Source organism: Natator depressus, chromosome 1, assembly GCF_965152275.1.
Source record: "Natator depressus isolate rNatDep1 chromosome 1, rNatDep2.hap1, whole genome shotgun sequence".
NCBI classification, from domain to species: domain Eukaryota; kingdom Metazoa; phylum Chordata; order Testudines; family Cheloniidae; genus Natator; species Natator depressus.
The window spans coordinates 30,361,374-30,387,338 of record NC_134234.1 but is presented as its reverse complement, the minus strand read 5'-3'; positions in this window follow the sequence as shown (position 1 = coordinate 30,387,338).

Here is a 25,965-nt window from a genome sequence, read left to right as displayed (position 1 = left end):
TCTTTGGAATTCAGACATAACCAGCTAAGAAGAGAGCCCTGCCTTTCATATATGCAGCTATTTTTACAGAATCTCCCTCCCTCGGATAAAGTCCTGCTACTACGGATTGGTGGTCTATAAGCAGTGTAAATTTTCTCCCATATACACACTGGTTGAATTTCTTCACAGCACATACCAGATTTAAGGCTGCCTTGTCTATTTGTGCATAGTTACATTCTGCCACTGTGAGAGCTCTGGAGGCATGTGGGTCTCTCACTGCCATCTGGCACTGCGCGATAACTATCCCCACTCCATGTGAGGAAGCATCACATGCTAACTTGGTAGGAAAAGTTAGGTTAAAGTGTGTAAGTACACTATCTGTGACCAATTGTTTTACGTCCAGGAAAGGTTCTGACACTCACATGACCAAACCCACTTTTGACCAATCTGCAGTAAACAGTTCAGCAGATGCAATACAGTTGCCTGGTTTGGTACAAATGGGCTATAGTCGCTGATAAACCCTAGAAATGATCTAAGTTGTGACACATCTTTTGATTGTGGAGCTTCCAGGACTGCTTTAATCTTCTCCTGAGATTTATGAAGGCCTTGTGCATCATTAATGTGCCCACAATAAGCTGTTGAGTCCTTGAAAAATTCACATTTTATCCGATTAGCTCGTAACCTGTATTATTCTAGATGTTTTAATACCCTTTTCAGGGTGTCCAGATTTCTTCATCATTTCCACCAGTCACAGTAATGTCATCCAAATAACACTGTTCTCATTGCAAAACTTGGTCCATTGACATGCAGCAGGAGCTGAAGCAATACCAAACACTAGCCCATTGTACTGGTACAGACCATTTTGTGCATGCTTTGATTTTGAGGTATGCCTTAGACTCTTTTTCAGCTTCCATCTGTAGGTAGGTCTGTGACAAATCAATTTTGTTGAGTCATTGTCCCCCTGCCAGTAAAGCAAAAATACATTCAATTCAAGGCAAGGGGTATTTTTCAACTTTCAGTACATGGTTTGCAGTGACCTTAAAATCTCTCCACACACCCTTACTGCATCACACTTTTTTTCCACTTGGAACAGTAGGACTTCCCCATTTGCTCCAAGCCACTTTTGAAAGTATGCCCTCCCTTTCCAGACATTCCAATTCTGCATCTACCTTTGAGCAGACACTGTAAGGGACAGATCAAGCTTTGCGAAACTTGGGCTATGCCTTCTCATCTAGGATCATTTAACCTTTCATGTGTTTTAAAGTTCCTATGGCCTCCTTGAATACTCCTGAGGCCTGACATGGTATCCCTCCCATCTATTGTTTGACTGTTCTAGTGGAGTCTGCTGAAAGTGACTCCACCATCATTTCCAATCCAGAGGAACCTTGCTTAACCATTCACGGCCTCCAATGGCCAGTCTCCCTTTCTCAACAACAAATAAATCAAATAAACACCTGCTTATTATTCTCCATTCACTTGCATCACTTCAATTGGCACTATTTTTCTCCCATGTAAGTTTTTAGTATTCTTTAAAGTTTTCTCATATTCTGAATGTGAGACAACAGAGATCACAGAGCCTGTGTCCAATTCTATTTTGATCACTTTCCCCACCACTGAACTGTCATTTTTGCTCACACTCTATATATCCAGGCTGGCTACTACACTCTCACAGTCTGTGTCATTATTGCCTCTGTCTACACAGTGTACATTGATGTTCCTTTTTCTATACCCTATATTGGTCTCTTCCTTATTTCAACAAACCAATTGCATGTGACCTTTATTATTACAGCTTCTGCAATATGCATCTTTAAATCATCAATCAGAAGGAGCGTGGAACCCCTTTCCACACTGATAACATGTGTCTGCTGAGTGGACGGGCTCTTGCCTTGAGTTACAGATAGTTTATTTATTCCTTTACCTGTTTTTAGTGCTGGTATGCAATTCTATTGTATCCCTTGCTGCAGTTTCCATCACTACTCCCATTTCTACTACGCCTTTAAAGGGAAGATTTTCCTCAGTTAAGATCCTCTTCAGTCTGTTTTCATTAAGCAATCCACACACACACATCTGTTTCTTAGGGCCTCCTTAAGCTCATCCTTAAAAGCGCAGTGTTCTGATAATCTTTTTAACTCTGTTGCAAAGGAGGAAATGGATTCACCTTCAAACTGATTCTGCTCGTGAAACCTGAAGTTTTCTGCTATAGTCAGGAGCCTCGCTGACAAGTGCTGCTGAACAATTGGTACTATCTTTTTAAAGGATTTTCTGGCTGGCTTCTCTAGGGGGTTCAGACTGTCCTAAGCTCTATGTTTGCCCTCCCAGTAAAACTGATACATGTTTTCCTGGGGGAATTTCATTTACTTCAAAATACTGCTCCAGCCTCTATATATGTGGGCCAGTCCACCATGGCACTGTCGAAGGCCTCCTTTTTTCCAATATAGCCTGCCATTTCGCCTCACTGCTGTTATATTTAGCAGTTCAGAGTGTTGGGGACACTGGGGTAAGGCCAGTAGGTAACTCGAGGGGATGGAAGACCACGAGTGTCGATGAAGCCCCCTCGCACTAGGCCCAAGTGTCCTTGCTCCCACCCCCCCCCCCCCGCCTGGAGGCACTCACAGCAGTTATGCTGAGGATCTGCAACAATATGTTGCAGAGTCAGACTGCCTGAAACGAAACAAGGCCAAACAGGGCAGATATGGAAGAAAAATGCTGAATAAAGCAGCTTTATGTATAGTTTAACAAATGATACAAAAAACAAGGGAACTAGCTGGTAACTGGATTGGCTGGCTATATGGATACTTAGGGCAGCTTGCTATTGGATAAGTATGCTGAAGAAAGGATGTATAAAAGCCTGTGTAACTTCCTACTCTGTGTGCAGGATGTGAGATTCTATTCTCCCTGTACCTTTTTGAAGCTTCAAATAAACTTTTCTGCTTCTCCACCCCGTTGTGATTATTGGGTGAAGCACACCGGGTAGCGAACCAACCCCTGCTGTTGTTTTGCCTCTCGGCACTGGGTGCCGGCAACAAGAGTATCACAGTTGTGAGCAGATTCCTCTTCCCCATGGGAACTGCAAGTAGTGTCACCAGTTGTTTAGCTACTCTGATGTTTCAAAGGTTCTTGAGATTCCCATTCTCGTTGCCAATTGTTGTGTATTGTGGACAGCAAAAATCCCTCATTATAAACAAAGACACGTGTTGGCTCTCTATTGCATAGAGAAAAGAAGAAAAACATAGTAACCCTCTATATAACAGCAGATTCAACAAGCAATTGCTTGAGAAACTGTAAGTGCAAATTCACACAAACAGATTGAACGTTGCTCAATACATTCAAATACCTCACAAGGGTCATGGCCCAACCTCCTCCTTCCCCCTGCACAGACAGGGGCTATCTACTCCATCCTAATGACTAGGACAGACTGCACTCCACTCCCCATGTGTGCACAGAGAAGCCCTGGGAGACAGCATGCCTGCTTGAGGCATGATCTACCCAGCCTCTCCCACAGGGATGGTGTGACTCTATATTGCCCTTGTGTAGGGACTTGGGAGTAGGCTTACCACCTAGCCAGTATTTGACTGGCCTGGCCATTTTTTTGTGGGGTTTTTTGTATGGATTTGCCAGTTGCCAGAAAAATAATTTAATCTGCCGGTTTTGTTTTGTTCTTTTTTTTTTTTACATGGGTCTAAAGATTTGCATTATTATCACAATGGACTGGGATATCGAATGTTAAAAGTTTCTGTGACAAGCTAAAGATGCTGCAGTGTTCCCACTTCTGCAGTTTAAGCGATAACAGATCAAAACTGTTGAAAATACAGCAGCTGTCTGCCCACCAACATGGAAGCACACTGTGCATGTGTGCACAAGAGGGTTTGAGTCACGCAAGAGTGATGATAAGATGTGATGTTATCAATCTTATCCATATGTGTTATCTCTGTAGATACTCTAAGTGGCTGTTAAAGGGAGGGGTTGTGGAGTTTGGTGGTTGTGGGTGTAGTGGACTTGCCTTGTGGAGGTGAGAGTGCCTTTTTTTTCGCATTTCAAACCCTATCTGAGTTTGTGGACATACTGTCTGCTTCCCAACTTTCTGAGCCTTAACAGGGAAAACCTTCTTTGTTGCCAGGGGAGGATGAATGTTTCTCTGGGCCAATGGCTAGGAGGTGGCCTGGGCTTAGCAATGCTACCCTCAGTGCCTCCTCTCTGTACTATGTAAGCTAACAGAGACAGAGAACAGCATGCACAATGCAGAGTGCAGAGAAGAAAACTCTTCCCCTGGCTTTGGATCTCTTGGTGATGGGGAGATAGGGAGAGAAAGGCAGAGGGGACTGACTCATTCAAAAGTCGAAGGCACAGGGGCTGGGTGGAATGAGAAAGTGAAGAACCAGGTGTTAGGTCCTGGCTAAAGATAGGGAAGACTAGTGGCTGGACATCAGTAGGCTGAATCAGTATCAGGGTCAAGAGTCAGGCCCAGAGTGAAGTTAAGCAGAGCTGGCAACAGTTCAGGGATCAGGCCAAGAGTCAGTTCTGGGTATCAGGGTCCGTGTAGGTGTTCCAGGCTTCAAGCGGGAGTCAAGGTCCAAGTCAGAGCTGAGGTCACTATTGGGAGTTCAGGAACAGAGAATACAGGTTGTTGTGACAGTTAGCTAGCGATCTGCATTGTTACCTGGACATTTCCTTGAGTTTTTAGGGGGTGGGGAGCTGATCAGCTGCCATAAGGCTGCTGTCTGTTAAACTTCTTGAGATTCTGTGGCTTGTGTCTGCAGCAAGTCATGGGTAGGGGAGCACGAGTTGGTTATAGGTGGCACTGCAGAGTTGTTTGCAGACCTAGTGGGTCTTGAATTTACCTCTCCCAACCCAGGTTTGTCTGGTTAGGCCACTTGGAAGACTGCCACAGGGTCAGGGGCATAGACTAGGGAAGCTGGTTGCCAGGATTGCTCTGCTGAGCCATAGCCCTTCCAGTCCATCAAGTATCAGTGGAAGCCATTTTGAGTCAAGTAGCTCATGGACCTCATACTTGTCATAACCCTGGACCTGTACTGAGGGAGAAGTGGTTGTGATTGAAGTGCAAAGGGGCTGCTGATGTATGACTTCAGGAGAGAAAACAGTGGGTGTTCCTTGAAGGATCTGGGTAGTTGGAGCCGAATAGTCATCTGGCTGATCGATTATGGACTGTGATACCAGTGATCCAGTTTGTAATAGAGCCATTTCATGTGAAATTATTGTGTGGAAAGCCACACCTTCTGTCCCAAAGCAAATAGAGGGCCTTCCCCAGGCTGATGTTCTGTGCATTGCTTGTAGTCCTTGGCATTTTCAAGATGTTGGACCTCGTGGATTTGCTGAACCTAGTTGGCAGCGGCAGTGTTCAGAGAGATGGTGGATACAGTTGGGTGGAAACAGCAGGTGGCACCCAAAGTTCATGTAAAATGGTCCACATTGTTATAGGGGAACTCTGCTTGGGGCAGAAGGGCAGACCAATTATTCTGGTGGTAATTTGTAAAGCATCCCAGGTATTACTCTGAAACCCGACTTACTCTCTGACTGGCCATCCATTTGGGAAGGTAAGCAAAGGACATATAAGTGTGGACCCCAAGAAACCATATTGTTCCATGCCAAAATCATGACACAAATTTGTGGACCTTGATCAGACATGATCTGTTTCAGGAGTCCATGAAGATGGATGACATGTATCACAAGATGCTGGAACATTTCTTTTGTGGAAGGCAGATGCATGATGCGGGCAAAATGGGCCATTTAAATTGATCTTCCACTGTGAGGACACATGAAACACAGGGATGTCAATTATAAAATGAGGGGTAATGGCTGCCCAGGACTTATATGGTGTTTCTGCAGACATTAAAGTGCCAAGAGGCTTTGCACGCAGCTTTCTGGTGGAAGCGCATAGCTCACAGGAGAATAGTTGAGGGCCACATCTTTGGGAAAAGACTGTGCATATTGCAATACAGGATGAATCTGTCTCAACAGCAAAAGCCTGCATTGTGTCACGATGGATTAGCATTGGAGCACTGGTGAAGGCCAACTTGAGTTGGTCAAATGCTTGTTAAGTCTTCAGAGACTAGGTGAAGGAGGCATGCTTCTGGAGAAGTGCTGGGACTGTCTAGTCCCAATACGTAGGAATAAAGTACCTATAAAAATTAGCAAACCCGAGGAAGCATTACAGTTCCTTGATGCCACGCAGGTCTGAACAAGGGGACAGGACGTAACTTGAAGTCTATGGAGTTGTACTTCTTGGGCTTTGTGTATAGGCTGTGCTATCATAGCTGATGTTGGACTGACTGAACGTGTTGAATGTGCTGCTCAGGGCTCCCAGAGAACACAAATATGTCATAACCTACCTCGACAATATATTGATCTAGGGTGTCATGAAACTCCTCATTCATGAAGTGCAGCAATGTTGCTGGGATGTTGGTAATTTAATTTGGTCTTACCAAGTACTCATAGTGGCGGTACTGGTTTGAAAGGCCTTTATCCATTCATCCCCTTGCATGGAACCACACCAGATTGTAGGCTTCTCACAGGTCGAGCTTGGTAAACACCTAGGCTGATCATACATGATCCAACAATTCCAGAATGAGTGGGAGAGGGCATCTGTTTCTGATGGTTACCCAGTCATCCACACACAAACATAGGATCCCATCTTTCTTTTTTAATGAAAAGAAATGGTGGCTCCAGCAGGGAAAGTGAAGGGATGGATAAATCCAGTGCTTAATTTGTGCCGGGACTTGCCAGGACTCAGCACCGGCACCTCTAGGCTTGACAGTTCATAGCAATGGTACCTTTGGGCTTGCCGCATCAGTTATGAAAGAAAAAAAATTGCTTGAGCCCTGACACCTCTTTCATTACAAATTAAGCACTGGATAAATCCCTTGGCCAAGTGCTTTTAGAGATGAGAGAGTAGTGTGATCAACTCTGGCTCCAACATTGCATAACCATGGTCAAAAGGTATCTTGGTCCCAGATTGCAGCTTCATTGGGCAATCATGGTCGTGGTGGGGTGATAGAGTGTAGGCATTCTTCTTTTCAAAGAAATCCATGTAATCAATGCACTTGGTGGGAAGGGCAGGAGTCAGTTCTCCTGGTGGTCCCAGCTGGCCACAGTCTGTACCTGAAGGCTTCTGGGTAGTGAGGGGATTTGGGCTGTAGGGGTGTGTGTTGAACATAAGAATGACCATACTGGGTCAGACCAAAGATCCATCTAGCCCAGTATCTTTTCTTCTGACAGTGACCAATGCCACGTGCCCCAGAGGGAATGAACAGAGCAGGTAATCATCAAGTGATCCATCCCCTGTCTCCTATTCCCAGCTTCTGGCAAACAGAGGCTAGGGAGACCATTCCTGCCCATCCTGTCTAATAGCCATTGACGGATTTATCTATCCTCCATAAATTTATCTAGTTCTTCTTTTTTGAACCCTGTTATAGTCTTGGCCTTCACAGCAACCTCTGGCAAAGAGTTCCACAGTTTGACTGCATTGTGTAAAGAAGTACTTCCTTTGTTTGTTTTAAACCTGCTGCCTATTAATTTCATTGGTGACCCCTAGTTCTTGTGTTATGAGGAGAAATAACACTTCCTTATTTACTTTCTCCACATCAGTCATGATTTATAGACCTATATCATATCCCCCCTTAGTTGTCTCTTTTCCAAGCTGAAAAGTCCCAATCTTATTAATCTCTCCTAATATGGAAGATGTTCTATACGCCTAATCATTTTTGTTACCCTTCTCTGAAGCTTTTCCAATTCCAATATATCTTTTTTGAGATGGGGCGACCACATCTGCATGCACTATTCAAGATATGGGCGTATCATGGATTTATATAGAGGCAATATGATATTTTCTGTCTTATTATCAATCCCTTTCTTAATGATTCCCAACATTCTGTTCACTTTTTTGCCTACCGCTGCACATTGAGTGGATCTTTTCAGAGAACTCTCCACAATGACACCAAAATCTATCTCGAGTGGTAACAGCTAATTTAGACCCGACCATTTTATATATATATATAGTTGGGGTTATGTTTTCCAATGTGCATTACTTTGCATTTATCAAAATTGAATTTCATCTGCCATTTTGTTGCCCAGTCACCCAGTTTTGTGAGATCACTTTGAAGCCAGGATTCACCCAGTGATGCAGAATTGCTGACAGAATTCAGAACAGAAAGTGACTTTCTTTTCATACCAAAGGATGTGCAGGTCATGAGTAGCAAGCCACAAGACACTGAGAATTATGGGGAAGTGAGGTGAGTGGATCTCTCTATGGTCCTGCATATGAACTTCCAGGGATACAATTTCCAGTGTCACCAGGCCTGAGGATAGGAGCAAGCCATTTATAGTCTTGATGAGGCTGGGCACCGTTTTTTGCTCTAGTAGGGTGCCCAAGACCTCTTCCATATTGGTGTCTATAAAATTGCCTACAGCTCCAGAGTCCATGAGCTTCCACTGGGGGGTCACTTGTTGGGGTTTCCCTGGAATGTGGAGGCCAAGGTGGATTTGTAAATGCAATAAGGTCTTGCTGTGCCTTGGACATGCTTTGGTGAGAAATGATGGGCTGCATGTGCAATGGATGTCCTGGGGTCTGCCCAAAATGATCTCCCTCAGGGTTGTTTCCTGACTTTTTCTGTGTGAGGGCCTGTGAAAAGCAGTCAGAAAGGGCATGGCCAGATTAGCCAGAGTAGAAGCAAACACCCTGGCTTTGGTGGCACTTCCTCCCCTCAGAGGTCATGTGACCATGCCCCACTTTATGATGCATAGGTTCTGGGACTGGATATGGGTACTGGGGACTGTTGGTTAGATGGCAGCACAATCCTCAATCTTTGTTCACACAGCCTGTTATCAGTGTATAGCAAGGTCAATGAAGGAATCTAGGCAGGTTGAAGTTTCCCATGAGCTAGGTTATCTTTGATTTCCTCTCATAGGCCCCACCGGAATTTGTAGAGCTGGGATGCTTCATTCCACCCTATATTGGAGACAAGTTGCCTAACATGGACAGTGTAGGAGGTGCCCAGTCCCCATCCTTGCCATAGTTTTTACAGAGCTACTTTGGCCAAACAAGCACAGTGGGAGTCATCAGAAATAGAGAAGACCTGAATGGAGGAGTTTCAGTCTGAGAGTATCAGACTCTGTCAGTCCATTTGTGACAAAGCCTAATCCGGCACCACTCCTGTCAGGAGACTGATTACAAGTCCTGCTTTGACCAGTGGGGTAGAAATGGGGCAAAGCAGGAACAGCAAGTGACGCTGGTTGAGGAAAATGCCTACATTTTTGTCAGTCTCCATTGAAATGCTCTGGGAGAGGGAATGGAGGGCAATAGCTTGAGGTCAGGGTGCACGGTCATAGACCGTGTGCTTGGAGCGTCGTGTTCTCATCTGACAGTCAGGATGCCTGCTCTTGCTCTGTCCATGTCTCAGTGGCATACTGCACCATATGGATCTGTAGCACAGTGATTTCATCAAATAGCTGGGTGCTCTGCATGCATAGGGCTTGGTTTTCAGACATGAGCTGCACCACTTGTGCCTGCAATATGGCAGGTTCCTTCAGGGGGCTGGGAACCCATTAAGATGCACTGAGTTCCCTTCAGAACATGCTGGGTAGGGGGTCTGCATCTCCATGTCCCGCAGAGCCAGCCTTTTCCATGGGTTAGAGCAGTCCAGGCAAATTACCAGGGTCCTGATCGAAGGTAGGTGGGACTAGTGACTGGAGCTTGGTAGGCAGGAACAATTGCCAGGATTCAAAGTCAATCAGGTTTAAGAGTCAGGCTCAGGGTCAAGATGAGGGTCAGGCCAAAGGGCAGTGCCAGAGACAGGTCACAGATCAGGCCAAGGCTCAATACCAGATTTGAGAGTTCATGTGGGAATTTCAGGGTTCAAGCAGGAGTCTATGTCCAAGTCAGATCTGAGGTCAATACTGGGAATTCAAGAACAGAGAATGCAAGGCAATCATGGCAGCTAGCTAGTGATTCACAGTGACACTTTGTTGGGTTTCTATAGGGTGGGGAGCCAATCAGACACCATCAGGCTGCTGTCTGTTGAACTCTTTGTGGCGGGACTTCTGTAGTCTGTGTCCACAGTGGGTAATGGGTAGGGGAAGGCAAGTTGCTTATAGCTGTTGCTGGGTGGCAGAGTAGAAGTGATTGCTACCTGGTGACTCTGCAGGCTTGGGTTTGAGACCCTCTGGTCTCATACCATCTGCTAAAATGAAATGGTGATGAGCATAGTGTAAATATCTAGCTAGATCCTATATAGGTAAGATTTAAAAGCGGGGGAGGGGTAGGAAGTGACAAGACAGGGAATCTACCAGGCAATCTGAAAACTGATGGACTGGGGGAGGATAAGGTAACCTAAACCCATTGGGAATGATGCTAGGGGGAAAAAAAGTGCAGTAGCGGAAAGGAGATACCATGGTGATTGGTTATGTTCTATGCAGGTTCTTTTACTGCATCCAAGATAAATAGAGAAGAAGTGGGGACCCAGTTATAAAGAAGGGAAGTTGGTGGGAGTAGTTAGATCTTGGGGAGGGACAAAAAGAGCTAACAGAATGGGACAACAAACTAAGACTGGGGGAGGAATCTAACACACTGGTGGGGGGCCTCTTCCACATTGTGTCCTTGAATGCAGCCCTGATTTCTTCATTTACTAGTAATTGACAGTTTGTCTTTTTTCTTCTGAATTCTTTTTCTTTGAAGTCTAATACTCCCACTGATGTTAAGTCCACATAGTCAGGGGACCAGCCTGAATAGGGTGTCCTGGGGTATGTCTACACTACGGAATAAGGTCGAATTTATAGAAGTCGTTTTTTTAGAAATCGGTTTTATATATTCGAGTGTGTGTGTCCCCACAGAAAATGCTCTAAGTGCATTAAGTGCATTAACTCGGCGGAGTGCTTCCACAGTACCGAGGCTAGAGTCGACTTCCGGAGCGTTGCACTGTGGGTAGCTATCCCACAGTTCCCGCAGTCTCCGCTGCCCATTGGAATTCTGGGTTGAGATCCCAATGCCTGATGGGGCTAAAACATTGTCGCGGGTGGTTCTGGGTACATATTGTCAGTCCCCCCTTCCATCCCTCCCTCCGTGAAAGCAAGGGCAGACAATCGTTTCGCGCCTTTTTTCCTGAGTTACCTGTGCGGACGCCATACCACCGCAAGCATGGAGCCCGCTCAGGTAACCGTCACCGTATGTCTCCTGGGTGCTGGCAGACGCGGTACTGCATTGCTACACAGTAGCAGCAACCCATTGCCTTGTGGCAGCAGACGGTACAATACGACTGGTAGCCGTCCTCGTCATGTCCGAGGTGCTCCTGGCCACGTCGGCTGGGAGCGCCTGGGCAGACATGGGCGCAGGGACTAAATTTGGAGTGACTTGACCAGGTCATTGTCTTTAGTCCTGCAGTCAGTCCTATTGAACCGTCTTATGGTGAGCAGGCAGGCAATATGGATTGCTAGCAGTCCTATTGTACCGTCTTATGCCGAGCAGCCATGAGATGTGGATGGCATGCAGTCCTTCTGCACCGTCTGCTGCCAGCCAAAGATGTAAAAGATAGATGGAGTGGATCAAAACAAGAAATAGACCAGATTTGTTTTGTACTCATTTGCCTCCTCCCCCGTCTAGGGGACTCATTCCTCTAGGTCACACTGCAGTCACTCACAGAGAAGGTGCAGCGAGGTAAATCTAGCCATGTATCAATCAGAGGCCAGGCTAACCTCCTTGTTCCAATAAGAATAATAACTTAGGTGCACCATTTCTTATTGGAACCCTCCGTGAAGTCCTGCCTGAAGTACTCCTTGATGTAAAGCCACCCGCTTTGTTGATTTTAGCTCCCTGAAGCCAACCCTGTAAGTCGTGTCGTCAGTCCTCCCTCCATCAGAGCAACGGCAGACAATCATTCCGCGCCTTTTTTCTGTACGGACGCCATACCAAGGCAAGCATGGAGGCCACTCAGCTCACTTTGGCAATTAGGAGCACATTAAACACCACACGCATTATCCAGCAGTATATGCAGCACCAGAACCTGGCAAAGTGATACCGGGTGAGGAGGCGACGTCAGCGCGGTCACGTGAGTGATCAGGACATGGACACAGATTTCTCTGAAAGCATGGGCCCTGCCAATGCATGCCTCATGGTGCTAATGGGGCAGGTTCATGCTGTGGAACGCCGATTCTGGGCTCGGGAAACAAGCACAGACTGGTGGGACCGCATAGTGTTGCAGGTCTGGGACGATTCCCAGTGGCTGCGAAACTTTCGCATGCGTAAGGGCACTTTCATGGAACTTTGTGACTTGCTTTCCCCTGCCCTGAAGCGCATGAATACCAAGATGAGAGCAGCCCTCACAGTTGAGAAGCGAGTGGCGATAGCCCTGTGGAAGCTTGCAACGCCAGACAGCTACCGGTCAGTTGGGAATCAATTTGGAGTGGGCAAATCTACTGTGGGGGCTGCTGTGATGCAAGTAGCCCACACAATCAAAGATCTGCTGATATCAAGGGTAGTGACCCTGGGAAATGTGCAGGTCATAGTGGATGGCTTTGCTGCAATGGGATTCCCTAACTGTGGTGGGGCCATAGACGGAACCCATATCCCTATCTTGGCACCGGAGCACCAAGCCGCCGAGTACGTAAACCGCAAGGGGTACTTTTCAATAGTGCTGCAAGCTCTGGTGGATCACAAGGGACGTTTCACCAACGTCAACGTGGGATGGCCGGGAAAGGTACATGACGCTCGCATCTTCAGGAACTCTGGTCTGTTTCAAAAGCTGCAAGAAGGGACTTTATTCCCAGACCAGAAAATAACTGTTGGGGATGTTGAAATGCCTATATGTATCCTTGGGGACCCAGCCTACCCCTTAATGCCATGGCTCATGAAGCCATACACAGGCAGCCTGGACAGTAGTCAGGAGCTGTTCAACTACAGGCTGAGCAAGTGCAGAATGGTGGTAGAATGTGCATTTGGACGTTTAAAGGCGCGCTGGCGCAGTTTACTGACTCGCTTAGACCTCAGCGAAACCAATATTCCCACTGTTATTACTGCTTGCTGTGTGCTCCACAATATCTGTGAGAGTAAGGGGGAGACGTTTATGGCGGGGTGGGAGGTTGAGGCAAATCGCCTGGCTGCTGGTTACACGCAGCCAGACACCAGGGCGGTTAGAAGAGCACAGGAGGGCGCGGTACGCATCAGAGAAGCTTTGAAAACCAGTTTCATGACTAGCCAGGCTACGGTGTGAAAGTTCTGTTTGTTTCTCCTTGATGAAACCCCCCGCCCCTTGGTTCACTCTACTTCCCTGTAAGCTAACCACCCTCTCCTCCTCCCTTCGATCACCGCTTGCAGAGGCAATAAAGTCATTGTTGCTTCACATTCATGCATTCTTTATTCATTCATCACACAAATAGGGGAATGACTACCAAGGTAGCCCAGGAGGGGTGGTGGAGGAGGGAAGGAAAATGCCACACAGCACTTTAAAAGTTTACAACTTTAAAATTTATTGAATGACAGCCTTCTTTTTTTTGGGCAATCCTCTGTGGCTGAGTGGCTGGTTGGCCGGTGGCCCCCCCACCGCGTTCTTGGGCGTCTGGGTGTGGAGGCTATGGAACTTGGGGAGGAGGGCGGATGGTTACACAGGGGCTGTAGTGGCAGTCTGTGCTCCAGCTGCCTTTGCTGCAGCTCAACCATACACTGGAGCATACTGGTTTGATCCTCCAGCAGCCTCAGCATTGAATCCTGCCTCCTCTCATCACGCTGCCGCCACCTTTCAGCTTCAGCCCTCTCTTCAGCCCGCCACTTACTCTCTTCAGCCCGCCACTTACTCTCTTCAGCCCGCCACCTCTCCTCCCGGTCATTTTGTGCTTTCCTGCACTCTGACATTATTTGCCTCCACGCATTCGTCTGTGCTCTGTCAGTGTGGGAGGACAGCATGAGCTCGGAGAACATTTCATCTTGAGTGCGTTTTTTTTTTCTTTCTAATCTTCACTAGCCTCTGGGAAGGAGAAGATCCTGTGATCATTGAAACACATGCAGCTGGTGGAGAAAAAAAAAGGGACAGCGGTATTTAAAAAGACACATTTTATAAAACACTGGCTACACTCTTTCAGGGTAAACCTTGCTGTTAACATTACATACATAGCACATGTGCTTTTGTTACAAGGTCGCATTTTGCCTCCCCCCACCACGTGGCTACCCCCTCAACCCTTCCCCCTCCCTGTGGCTAACAGCGGGGAACATTTCTGTTCAGCCGCAGGCAAACAGCCCAGCAGGAATGGGCTCCTCTGAGTGTCCCCTGAAGAAAAGCACCCTATTTCAACCAGGTGACCATGGATTATATCTCACTCTCCTGAGGATAACACAGAGGGATAAAGAACGGATGTTGTTTGAACGCCAGCAAACATACACTGCAATGCTTTGTTGTACAATGATTCCCGAGTACATGTTACTGGCCTGGAGTGGTAAAGTGTCCTACCATGGAGGACGCAATAAGGCTGCCCTCCCCAGAAACCTTTTGCAAAGGCTTTGGGAGTATATCCAGGAGAGCTGCGAATGCCAGGGCAAAGTAATCCTTTCACATGCTTGCTTTTAAACCGTGTATAGTATTTTAAAAGGTACACTCACCGGAGGTCCCTTCTCCGCCTGCTGGGTCCAGGAGGCAGCCTTGGGTGGGTTCGGGGGGTACTGGCTCCAGGTCCAGGGTGAGAAACAGTTCCTGGCTGTCGGGAAAACCGGTTTCTCCGCTTGCTTGCTGTGAGCTATCTACAACCTCATCATCATCATCATCTTCTTCGTCCCCAAAACCTGCTTCCGTATTGCCTCCATCTCCATTGAAGGAGTCAAACAACACGGCTGGGGTAGTGGTGGCTGAACCCCCTAAAATGGCATGCAGCTCATCATAGAAGCGGCATGTTTGGGGCTCTGACCCGGAGCGGCCGTTCACCTCTCTGGTTTTCTGATAGGCTTGCCTCAGCTCCTTCAGTTTCACGCGGCACTGCTTCGGGTCCCTGTTATGGCCTCTGTCCTTCATGCCCTGGGAGATTTTGACAAAGGTTTTGGCATTTCGAAAACTGGAACGGAGTTCTGATAGCATGGATTCCTCTCACCATACAGCGATCAGATCCCGTACCTCCCGTTCGGTCCATGCTGGAGCTCTTTTGCGATTCTGGGACTCCATCATGGTCACCTCTGCTGATGTGCTCTGCATGGTCACCTGCAGCTTGCCACGCTGGCCAAACAGGAAATGAGATTCAAAAGTTCGCGGTTCTTTTCCTGTCTACCTGGGCAGTGCATCTGAGTTGAGAGTGCTGTCCAGAGCGGTCAAAATGGAGCACTCTGGGATAGCTCCCGGAGGCCAATACCGTCGAATTGTGTCCACAGTACCCCAAATTCGACCTGGCAAGGCCGATTTAAGCGCTAATCCACTTGTCAGGGGTGGAGTAAGGAAATCGATTTTAAGAGCCCTTTAAGTCGAAATAAAGGGCTTCATCGTGTGGACGGGTGCAGGTTTACATCGATTTAATGCTGCTAAATTCGACCTAAAGTTCTAGTGTAGACCAGGGCCTGGTTTCATGTCTTAATTCAGAGCTACATCATGTGGTATGAGTCAGCATTCTCTCTGAGTTTCAAGTTATCTCAAAGCATAACCACTACCATTGACCTGACTGGCAAGAGCCAAAGATATGCAAAGAATTACAGTGCAGGGTTTGAATGTGCCTCAGGACTGACTGGGTAATGTGACTATCATTATTGGCAACACTAATGATTTCATCTCAAATCTTGCAATACTTGGTGTTTCTTCATAAAGTCCCAACTCCTTATCTCAGCTTTGATTGAAATCAAAGTTAAGTTTAAAGAGCCTCTGGGCAATGCATAACTTGAAAACTGGGCACCCTAAGGGCTCAGTCAGGTGCCAAATAAAAAGAACCCAAGATTAACAAACAAACAAACAAACCCATGAGTTTTGAAATTAGTGTTGTCAGACCTGTTGTGTGGCCATAATGGATTATATGGAGCACTTGCCTATACTGGGCTGTTTTGTAGTAAGATGGGACACTCTTCTCCCGGCTATGCTATGAGTTATTGGGTCACAAACTCTTTGGGAGTGGGGACACCTCCCCCCCCATAACACTCAGACCGCTGTCTGGATGAGTGGTGGTTCTTGTATCCCACATACTGCTCATAGTTATTTCTTTGCCGACTCCTCCAGGACCAAATTTCACTTCTCAACCTTTCCCCTTGTTCTATATGCCCCCAAATGACCATTACGCTCTTTTGCAGCAGTGCTCATGCTGCCAGCAACATCCTGCTTTTTGCAGCGAATATTTACCTGTCAATAACTGTTACATTTAAATATGCATGCTGCTCGGCATGAGAGGAAGGAAACCTGACTTGCTAAGCACACCACTCAAAATGATATTTTATTGCTCCAGTGCAGTAATGATGGCATCTTGAAGTGCTGGAGCTGCTGGTTGTTAAAAAGAGTCATGTTCATGAACACTGATCTTATCAAGAGATTCATTTGGTGAGGAACTTTCAAAACCCTAAAAATCTCAGGTGGGTTTAAAATGTATTTAGATTCCTTCTCCCATTCCTAGTTGGTAATATATTCTTCAAAGCAATTTATATGCAAATATTTATTTGAGAAAGGTAGATGATTGCTGGGATAAACGTGCAAATTATACTGTACATGATACAGCATCGCTTCTTAAAAGCAAAGGGTTACCAAGCTCTGCTTTCATCTACACCAGTGTAAAGCCAGATTAGCTTCACTGAATTCATGTAAGAGTCAGTTATTCTGGCTTTATACTGGGACATCTGAGAGCAAGGCTCAGCCTAAAGAAAACTAGGTTTTCATATGACTATTTACCTGCCTATATAGTAAAATATCAAATAGGTTCCCTAGGGCGATGCAATCAAAGAGAACAAATGGAACCTGCTGAGACTCTGCTGTCAGGAGAAATGCTTTAAACAATAGGCAGCTCCCTAAGAGCAGGACTTTCTGAGGTTTTCTGTTTTTATGTGAACTTTTACACTTTTTTCCTTCAGCTATATGGAATATACCTATAACTGAAATAGACTTAATTTAGTGACTAAGTCATGATGTTGAAGAAAGGCAGTAGTAGGGGAAGGCCTGGTCTACACTACAAAGTTAAGTCATTACTAATAACCTTGAATTGTTTCTCACTATGTCCCACAGTAGACAGACCACCAGGAAATCATCATGTTTCTTGTGAGGGTTCTGTCGGCTCAGCAAATACTAGAGGATCATGCATCCTGTGCTTGCAATGCTCATGACAATAGTGCAGATCTGTGCAGGCGCCATGCTTCTATCAGAGCTGGTGGACAGTGACTAGTCCCACCTGGGTTTGTGGGAAACTGAAAAAAGTCATGAAAATCATGGGATAGAGATATTATGGGTTGGAGAACATTGCATTATGGGAAGTTGACCCATTACTCCCAGTCACCCAAGTGTGTCATTTCTACTCCACCATTCATTGCCAAAACTACTCATTGTGGTGGGTTCCACACTGGAATACCTACCCATTTGCACCACTCTGTGCATCAACACAAAAGCTCCTCATTAAACTCAAAGAGCCAAGTATGCAGATGTAAGCAGGGTCTGAATGAATTCTTCCCTGACAGCTAGCTGGGAGGGGGAGAAACTTCAAGAGCAAACTGTATTAACATGAACACACCTACTCTGCTTAGATATCCAGCAGATAGAGTGGCGTATTGCTCAAAATAATCAACTTTGAGTGGTGTTGGGTTACAAATCACTTTAATACTGAATGCAGGGGTAGTAAAATGCTGTTACCAATGTTGTCAGTATTGTATGGATAAAGGGGAGCAGAACTGTGCTTTACCTGCCCTAACTGAGGGGGTCACCGTCAGCTGAAGGGACCTCATTAAGCCCGTGACTCAAATGCCAGGGCCCTGTGAAAGTAAGAGGGGTGGGGACAGGTGTCCCAACCAGGAGGCATGGACCCTCCCCACGGGTCCTTCCCCAATTGTTTTAACCTGTTCCTCTCCACTGTTCAAAGAAATGCCTAAATAGACTTCATTAGGAGCCTCTTTGTTATTTTAGATGCTCAGTCAGAGCTGAAATCAGTTCTGAAGGTGTAGTGTTTCTGCCCAGCCTGCTAAAAGCTAGAAATCACTGAGAGCTGAAATCACTCTAGATGGGGCAGTGTTTCTGCCCAGCATGCAAAGAGCTGAAAATTATTAAGACTGATGTGTAGAGGTCACAGCAGAGAGGCACGTGGCAACAGAAGGTGACTAACAGTTGGCTGGTGAACGAGTGGCTGATGAGGCAGTGAGCAAAACTAGTGGCTGGTGAGGCAACAAGGAACCATGGCTTACGGGGCAGCCAGCAGCGAGGAGCAGCAGCTGGCAGGGCAGCCGGCCAAAGCAAGTGCTCACATGGCGGAGCAAGCGAGGTGCCTTCTTCTCCGGGTGGGAGGTGAACTCACACAGATGCGGCTCTGTCTGAACCCTGGGTCCTCACTGACTAAGGACAACCACTCTGAGTGAGGTATGGTGAGGGAGCAGAGAAGGGCACAGAAAAGGAACTTTTGGTTGTAGAACTCAAGAACATGAGGTGGAAGGCACTGCCCCACACACTGTGGTGTGGGTGCCCTGCTCACAGTTTTATAATTATGAATCCTGTTTGTGGCATTTTCCCTAATCAATGTTGGATGACTTCCCTCCTTTCATTAAAAGTTTCTTTTGTACACTCAAACTCTATGCTTGCAAGAGGGGAAGTAGTGGTCTCAGAGGCGCCCAGGGGTGGTGTGTAATTTTCCCAGGTTATTGGGTGGGGCTCGAGTCAGTTCTGTGTTGTGTCGATGGAAAGGAACCCCTAGATTCTGAACCCAGCCCTGGTTGCTGCCGGCTCCACCTGGAAGAAGGGTTACATTTTGGGGTGCTCATCCGGGACCCTGGGTCAGTATCCTTTGCAAGCACATCTTGAGTGATTCACTAAGTTGGGAAAACAATTGGGTTTATTTTGAGGAAATCACTGTTTGTATAATGACTAATATGTCAGGTTTGTTGGGCCCTGACTCAGCAGCCCCTAGCTCAGGGATTGCAGTCTGGGCTGATGATTGAGCAAAAGCACTGGGGCAAGCAGTGGAATAGGTTGTGTTGTCCCATGTTATGTCAAACTCCTATCATAAGTTAAAATTATTTGCTGGGGGTCCCATCCCAATACCTGGGGAAGAGGAGTTTGAACCCCAGCTAGAACATATCAGTACAGGAGTGGGATGTACCAGGAGTGGAACGTACCAGAGGCAGAAAAATGAAGATGTCTAGTAGAGAGCCTCAGGGGCCCCGCATTAGATGTGATTCGGACCCTGAGGCTCACTAACCCTGGGGTCAGTGTGAAGGGTGGCCTAGAGGCCCTCAATCACACCTTTGGGAATGTAGGGTGCTCTGAGGACAGTTATTATAAGTTCCTTAATTCTCGATAGCAAAGGGGCGAGATGGTTTCAGCCTATATATAGAGGCTGGTCAGGCTGCTTCAGAGAGCTGTCAAAAGGGAGCTGTGGCTGCTGAGCAGATGGATCAGACCAGACTGGCTCAAAATATTAAGAGGAACTCAATATCAGAACCCAGTTCTACTTCATCTCTGGTTAACAGACCAACTGGTTATCAGTTACTCCCAGCTGATAAAAGAGGTCAGAGAGGAGGAAGAAAGGCAGGCTGACAGTGAGTTTTGGGAAGCCCAACCGTCTGAGCCAGCCAGCACAGCACCCCTGCGGACAGCCAGTGCACTGATGTTGAGCACCAGAGAGGAACTTGCCCAACAAGTGCAGGTCCTAACAGAACAGATATCTGAGCTGCAAAGTAAGTAAGACTTCCAGGCATAAGGAGCCTCTGGCTGTGGCTATGGAGAAGTCAGCATTTAGAGCCACCATCCCACCTGAATGAAGGGGAAAGGACAATTTTTCTGCTACCAGAGTGGTCTGGATGGACACAGTGAGGCCAAGTGTCATAATGAAGAAAATCCCTCCTAAGTCCTGGTCTACACTAGGGACGGGGGATCGATCTAAGTTACACAACTTCAGCTACATGAATAATGTAGCTGAAGTCGACGTACTTAGACCTACTCACTGCAGTGTCTTCGCTATGGTGAATCAACTGCTGCTGCTCCCCCATCGACTCTGCCTGCTCCTTTCGCTGCGTTGGAGTACAGGAGTCAACGGGAGAGTGCTTGGGGGTCAATTTATCGCGTCTAGACTAGACTAGACTGGACGCGATAAATTGACCCTCGCTGGATTGATTGCTGCCCGCTGATCCATCAGGTAGTTTAGACATACCCTTAGTGTATGGAAAGTTGAGGACCAGTTGGGAGGGGTCAAGGAACTGCCAAAGGGTCTGGGGACGGGGGGCCACCCAGGCCCACAGGACTTGAAGTCTCCCCTGGAAAAGACTGTCCAGCTGGGATCCCATCAGGACTGATAGGGCCTTGGGCAGAGGTCATGGTGAGGATTGAAAGGGCAGGATGTAAAGCAGTGCTTGGCACTGGATCTCAAGTGAGGATTATATTTCAGTCATTCTACCAATGGATGGCAAGGCACCTGCCTATAAAGCCACTGGCAGGCCTTGGCCTGTGTGGCCTCAGCATGGATGAATTCCCTGACCAAGGGAATGTCCTAGTGTACCTGGAATTTCCAGAGGAGGTTGCTGGGGTAAGAGAAGAGGTAGACACTGCTGCCTTAATATGCCCCAACCCTGATAGGGACCAACTCCAGTCTCTTTCAAGTATTCGCGGATTACTGCAGATGACTGGCTGTAGTTTGAATCCATTGCCTCTTGGCCTGCCTTCTATGGCAAGAGAGAACAAATGTTCTCCATCTTTTTTATGGCAGCCTTTCAAGTATTTGAAGACCACTATCATGTCCCCCCTTAATCTCCTCTTTTCCAAACTAAACATACCCAGTTCCTTCAGCCTTTGCTCATGTGGCTTATATTTCAGCCTTTAATCATCTTTGTTGCTCACTTCTGGATCCTTTCCAATTTCTCTACATCCATTCTATATATTGGTGACCAAAATTGGCTTGCTGTTTGCAAACACAGCTGTTTTTGTTCATTGTGATTTGGGAAAATATTTTGATTGGTTTTAATCAGGGTGGGTTCATAGCCCCTGAATTTCACTTTGATTTATGTTTTCAATTGAACCCCCAAACTCCAAATGTTAATATAGTAGAAACTCGGTGTGTCAAAATCATGCAAAAGTACGTCTTTGACATGGTATTGCTATGATACTACAACAGCCCACTTTCACTCAAAAGATGAATGCACCTGTGTTGAGTTTGAATTTGTAACAAAACCCAAAAGCAGGGTTTAGACTGGGCACTAAACATCTTGCATACCTCTGTGAAAAATGAATTTTAAACATGTGTCTTGGTTTCTGAATGGACAGAAAAGATTTGGACTCAAGTGCTGAATTGCATGTATATTTATGAATAAATCCTGCTTGAGTTAGAAAAAGAATCCAGGGGAGATTTTCAAAGACATAAATGACAGTTAGGGGGGAAATCCCGTGGTTTTGAGAAAATGCCTTGTTTTTAAAAAATAACAATTGATAATGTATTTAGAAAAACTGCATTTCTACTTCACAAAAATTACTCCAGTATATTACATTATGCATGCAGCATGACCTGAGGCAATTAATGATTTTTCATTGCAAGATTTCTGGCTTTATTGCTAGATCAAAAAAGTTTTTAAGTATAATCACACTTGTGGATGTTGACGTGCACAAATCACTAAAGAGACAGCAAACAATTGTTTGAATCTCTGCATGCTGCTGTTTGAAAAAGACAAAAGAAGTAGGTAGATTTGGCATAGACTTGAAACTTTATTGTATACCTATGTGCTAAAGGGCTAGATCAAATTATGCTTCCTGTTAGACATCCTTCACAACATGATGTTTGCTTCAACAACATCCCATGTGCTGATAGGTGTTTCTGTTGGGTTGATCTTCAAAGGTACTGAGTAAACCTAATTTCCACTGGAGTCAATGGGAGCTGCTCACCTCTTTTAAGAATCAGCCAATATATTTCTACTATTGCACCAACACTCCTGCATAATGAACCTGCAGCAAAAAATCACATAAAGCCTGTACAAGATTTTTTGTGGATGTATTTCTTATTAATCATGTCCTTAAACATGTTTTCCCTTTGTCATAAATATAAAGGGAAGGGTAAACCCCTTTGAAATCCCTCCTGGCCAGGGGAAAGCTCCTCTCACCTGTAAAGGGTTAAGAAGCTAAAGGTAACCTCGCTGGCACCTGACCAAAATGACCAATGGGGAGACAAGATACTTTCAAAAGCTGGGAGGAGGGAGAGAAACAAAGGGTCTGTGTGTCTGTCTATATTCTGTCTTTGCCGGGGATAGACCGGGAATGGAGTCTTAGAACTTTTAGTAAGTAATCTAGCTAGGTACGTGTTAGATTATGATTTCTTTAAATGGCTGAGAAAAGAACTGTGCTGAATAGAATAACTATTTCTGTCTGTGTATCTTTTTTGTAACTTAAGGTTTTGCCTAGAGGGGTTCTCTATGTTTTGAATCTAATTACCCTGTAAGGTATCTACCATCCTGATTTTACAGGGGGGATTTCTTTATTTCTATTTACTTCTATTTTTATTAAAAGTCTTCTTGTAAGAAAACTGAATGCTTTTTCATTGTTCTCAGATCCAAGGGTCTGGGTCTGTAGTCACCTAGGCAAATTGGTGAGGCTTTTTACCAAACCTTGTCCAGGAAGTGGGGTGCAAGGTTTTGGGAAGTATTCTGGGGGGAAAGACGTGTCCAAACAGCTCTTCCCCAGTAACCAGTATTTGTTTGGTGGTGGTAGCGGCCAATCCAAGGACAAAGGGTGGAATATTTTGTACCTTGGGGAAGTTTTGACCTAAGCTGGTAAAGATAAGCTTTGGAGGTTTTTCATGCAGGTCCCCACATCTGTACCCTAGAGTTCAGAGTGGGAGAGGAACCTTGACACCCTTCATCTCAACTCTTTTGTTGAACAGTTATAGCCAAACTCCCCTCCCCAGACTCAATCAAGAATAAGACAGCAGTTGTACAATAAAACTTGTATATTTCAAGCAGATTTAATTGCAAATGTAAACATTGACATTACTGTTTGTGAGCTGAAATATCCCAATATGTATGTTAAAAAAAGTTTTGCCAGCTGAATTGTTTAAAATGTACCAATAAGCTCATCAGGTGATTCAGAAACTTTGACTTTGCCATCAGTCTTTATTAGTTGCAGTCGTTGAGTTTTAATGTACAATCACAGCAGAGGAATTCAGCTCCCGTCAAAGGTATTTACATGCCTATGCACTTAGTCATGTAGATAGATTAATCTGTTTGCAAAAAATTAAAATCATGCCTACAGGAGAAGCACAAAAAATCCTTCTAAATGGGGCACATCATATATACAAATACATTTCTCTACAAGTTAAATAAAGCAGACTTAAGTCAATCATTTATATGTGAGACAACTAATTACAATTAAAATAATCACCAAACCCCTTAACATAGAGACAGTGTCTGAAATCATCCTTATTTTTTTCCAGGATTGTGTGTGATGAGGAGGGGAGAAGTTACACTAGGTTACTTAACAAACCTTTCAAACGCATAGACCTATCATTTTGTGGCTTTACTGGAATAAAAAAAATACATGTTACTATGATACCCTGGCTTGACACAGGATTTTACATATTTATTTCTCCAAGCCATTGCTTCAGCTCAGTGAAAAGACTCATAGTGCACAAAAACAAATGTCTGTCTTGATAGTTCCACAAGGGCACAGCATTTTAAGTGTTAAACTTAATGTTGCAAGTAAGGTTTGAGGTTATTGCAACTTGCCACACCACAGAAAAGTAGCAGGGAGATTGATCCCTATGAATTAAATATTAAAAGTGAATTTTGAACTGATCCATACCAAATTAGTTTTCAATACATTATTAGTTCAGCATGAAAGTTTGGATGATACTATATAACTTCTGCTTTTAGGCAGTCAACCAAGGTCACATGAAAGCCTGTTGCTGTTTTAAATTAACTTTATTAGAATATGAAAACTTTAATAAAGAAGTGTTGAGTTATGTCATTTTGAGGACAATATTAGCCTACTAGATTTCTGTTTAATCATAAAGGGATCTGCTACTACAACCTTTTAGCCTATGATCTTATCAGATCTCTCCTGCAAAACGGAGCTTGGTCTGTTCTTGGATGAAAGACTTATAAATAAAGAAACAGGAAGTGAAAACCTGGACCATAGAAGTTAATGGGATTCTTGCCATTGACTTCAGTGGGGCCAAGATTTCATCCTGGTGCATCAGAGTGATGTTAGTAGTACAATATGGAGGACTCTTTCTTTTGAGCCAGCACTGAATGAATACCTCAACAGGATGGACGGAGCCATCCTTTATGGATGAGAGTGAAAATAGATCCTAAATGTGCGGTCATTAAGCTATAGGTGGGAAGCAGCGCTGACAACCCCTGATCAAATTCCATTCAGAATAATTATAATCTGCGTAAGTACATTTAAACTATCCTTTCGTAGTTTCATTTAGCTTTCTCCTTCCCTTTTTCTCCTAAAATGTTTTGTAATGTTGCTCTTCACGATTAAACAGTTGTGTGTTCCTTCCTCATCATGTGTGAAAAGAATCTCTTTATTTCTCAAATTTCTGGCCATCCCCGTGGCAGCTCCACATATGAAGAGGCTCCTTCTCACGAGTCATCCCACCCAAGACACTGAATACAGGTCGTGGTGGTTGCGTTCATCGGGCTTTCATTTAGTTCAATACCTGGAAAGAAAAATTCACAGTAGGACCGAACTGGGGTATAAACACCTCTTTTCAGCCAAACCCCAACCCCGTTAGAAGATCCAGTTTACCCAACCTGTCTTTGATGTGCAACCAGCGTGAATCCATATATGGAGGCTAGACACATCCAGGTGACATTGCAACTGAAACCAGTCTCCATTTTTGCTGCTTATCTAAACTCAATCCTCAGATGTCATGGAAAGATTTAGCTCTTAGCAAGGGAGCTTCTCTGAGCCAAAAGAGAGAGTTCCAAATAAAACTGGCCTGCTTGCCCAGGCCCCTATCCAACAGTGACATGCATTCTCTCATGGAGTTCTACTGAAGTCATAGGTTTAGCTTTAGTCATAGCTCAGTAATTAGCAGAAGAATGGTAGTGCCTTGGGACAGACAAATAGAATTTCAAAAACATGGAAGAGATGTGGGGATGTCAGTTTTAATTAGGAGGTCAGCATAATATGTTCCAGGATATGAGTATAACATTTAGGTTCCATTGAGAATATTAGCACGGAGGATGTGAACAATCCCCCAGAGGGTTTCAGTTCTGTTACAATTATTTTGCCTGTTTAGAACAGATGTGGTGCTATTCTTATATGTTTCAGGCAGTTTTGGGGAAACTGTTTATGTGGCTCAGACCTGGTCATTGAAATTCATAAAAGAGAAACACCATCCAGCATGAGTGAGCTCTAAAATGTATAAGAAAATTAATTTGACATTATCTTTTGAAATGTCAGGCTTCTGTGACGACTAAAATAGTTACAAATACTTTCTAGTTTATTTTCAAACAGTGTGGGAGAGAACCCAAGGAAAAACAGAAATTGCTTATTTAAAATAGACTGTTGTACTTTGTTGAAATAAAACCTACCGACCAATGTTGCCAGGGGAAAGACACAGACTAGGTGACATGTCACAGCTGAAGAAGAAAATGTATGACATGTTTCATGCTACTGACTTATCTGCCCCCAGATGCTGCAGTCCTTAATGCTTTCTCGGGATGGAAGCCAAATTAAATGTCTTTTATTATCATGCTATTCAGGTTCAGACACATATTCCTCACATTACCACTAATATTTGCATTCAGAACAACATACTCGGATTCTGTCACCCTTACACTGCCTAGTATCTTTATTCCATAAATAGTGTCTCTGAATAGTGCTCACGGTAAAGGGTGGCAGAATCAGGCCTTAAAAA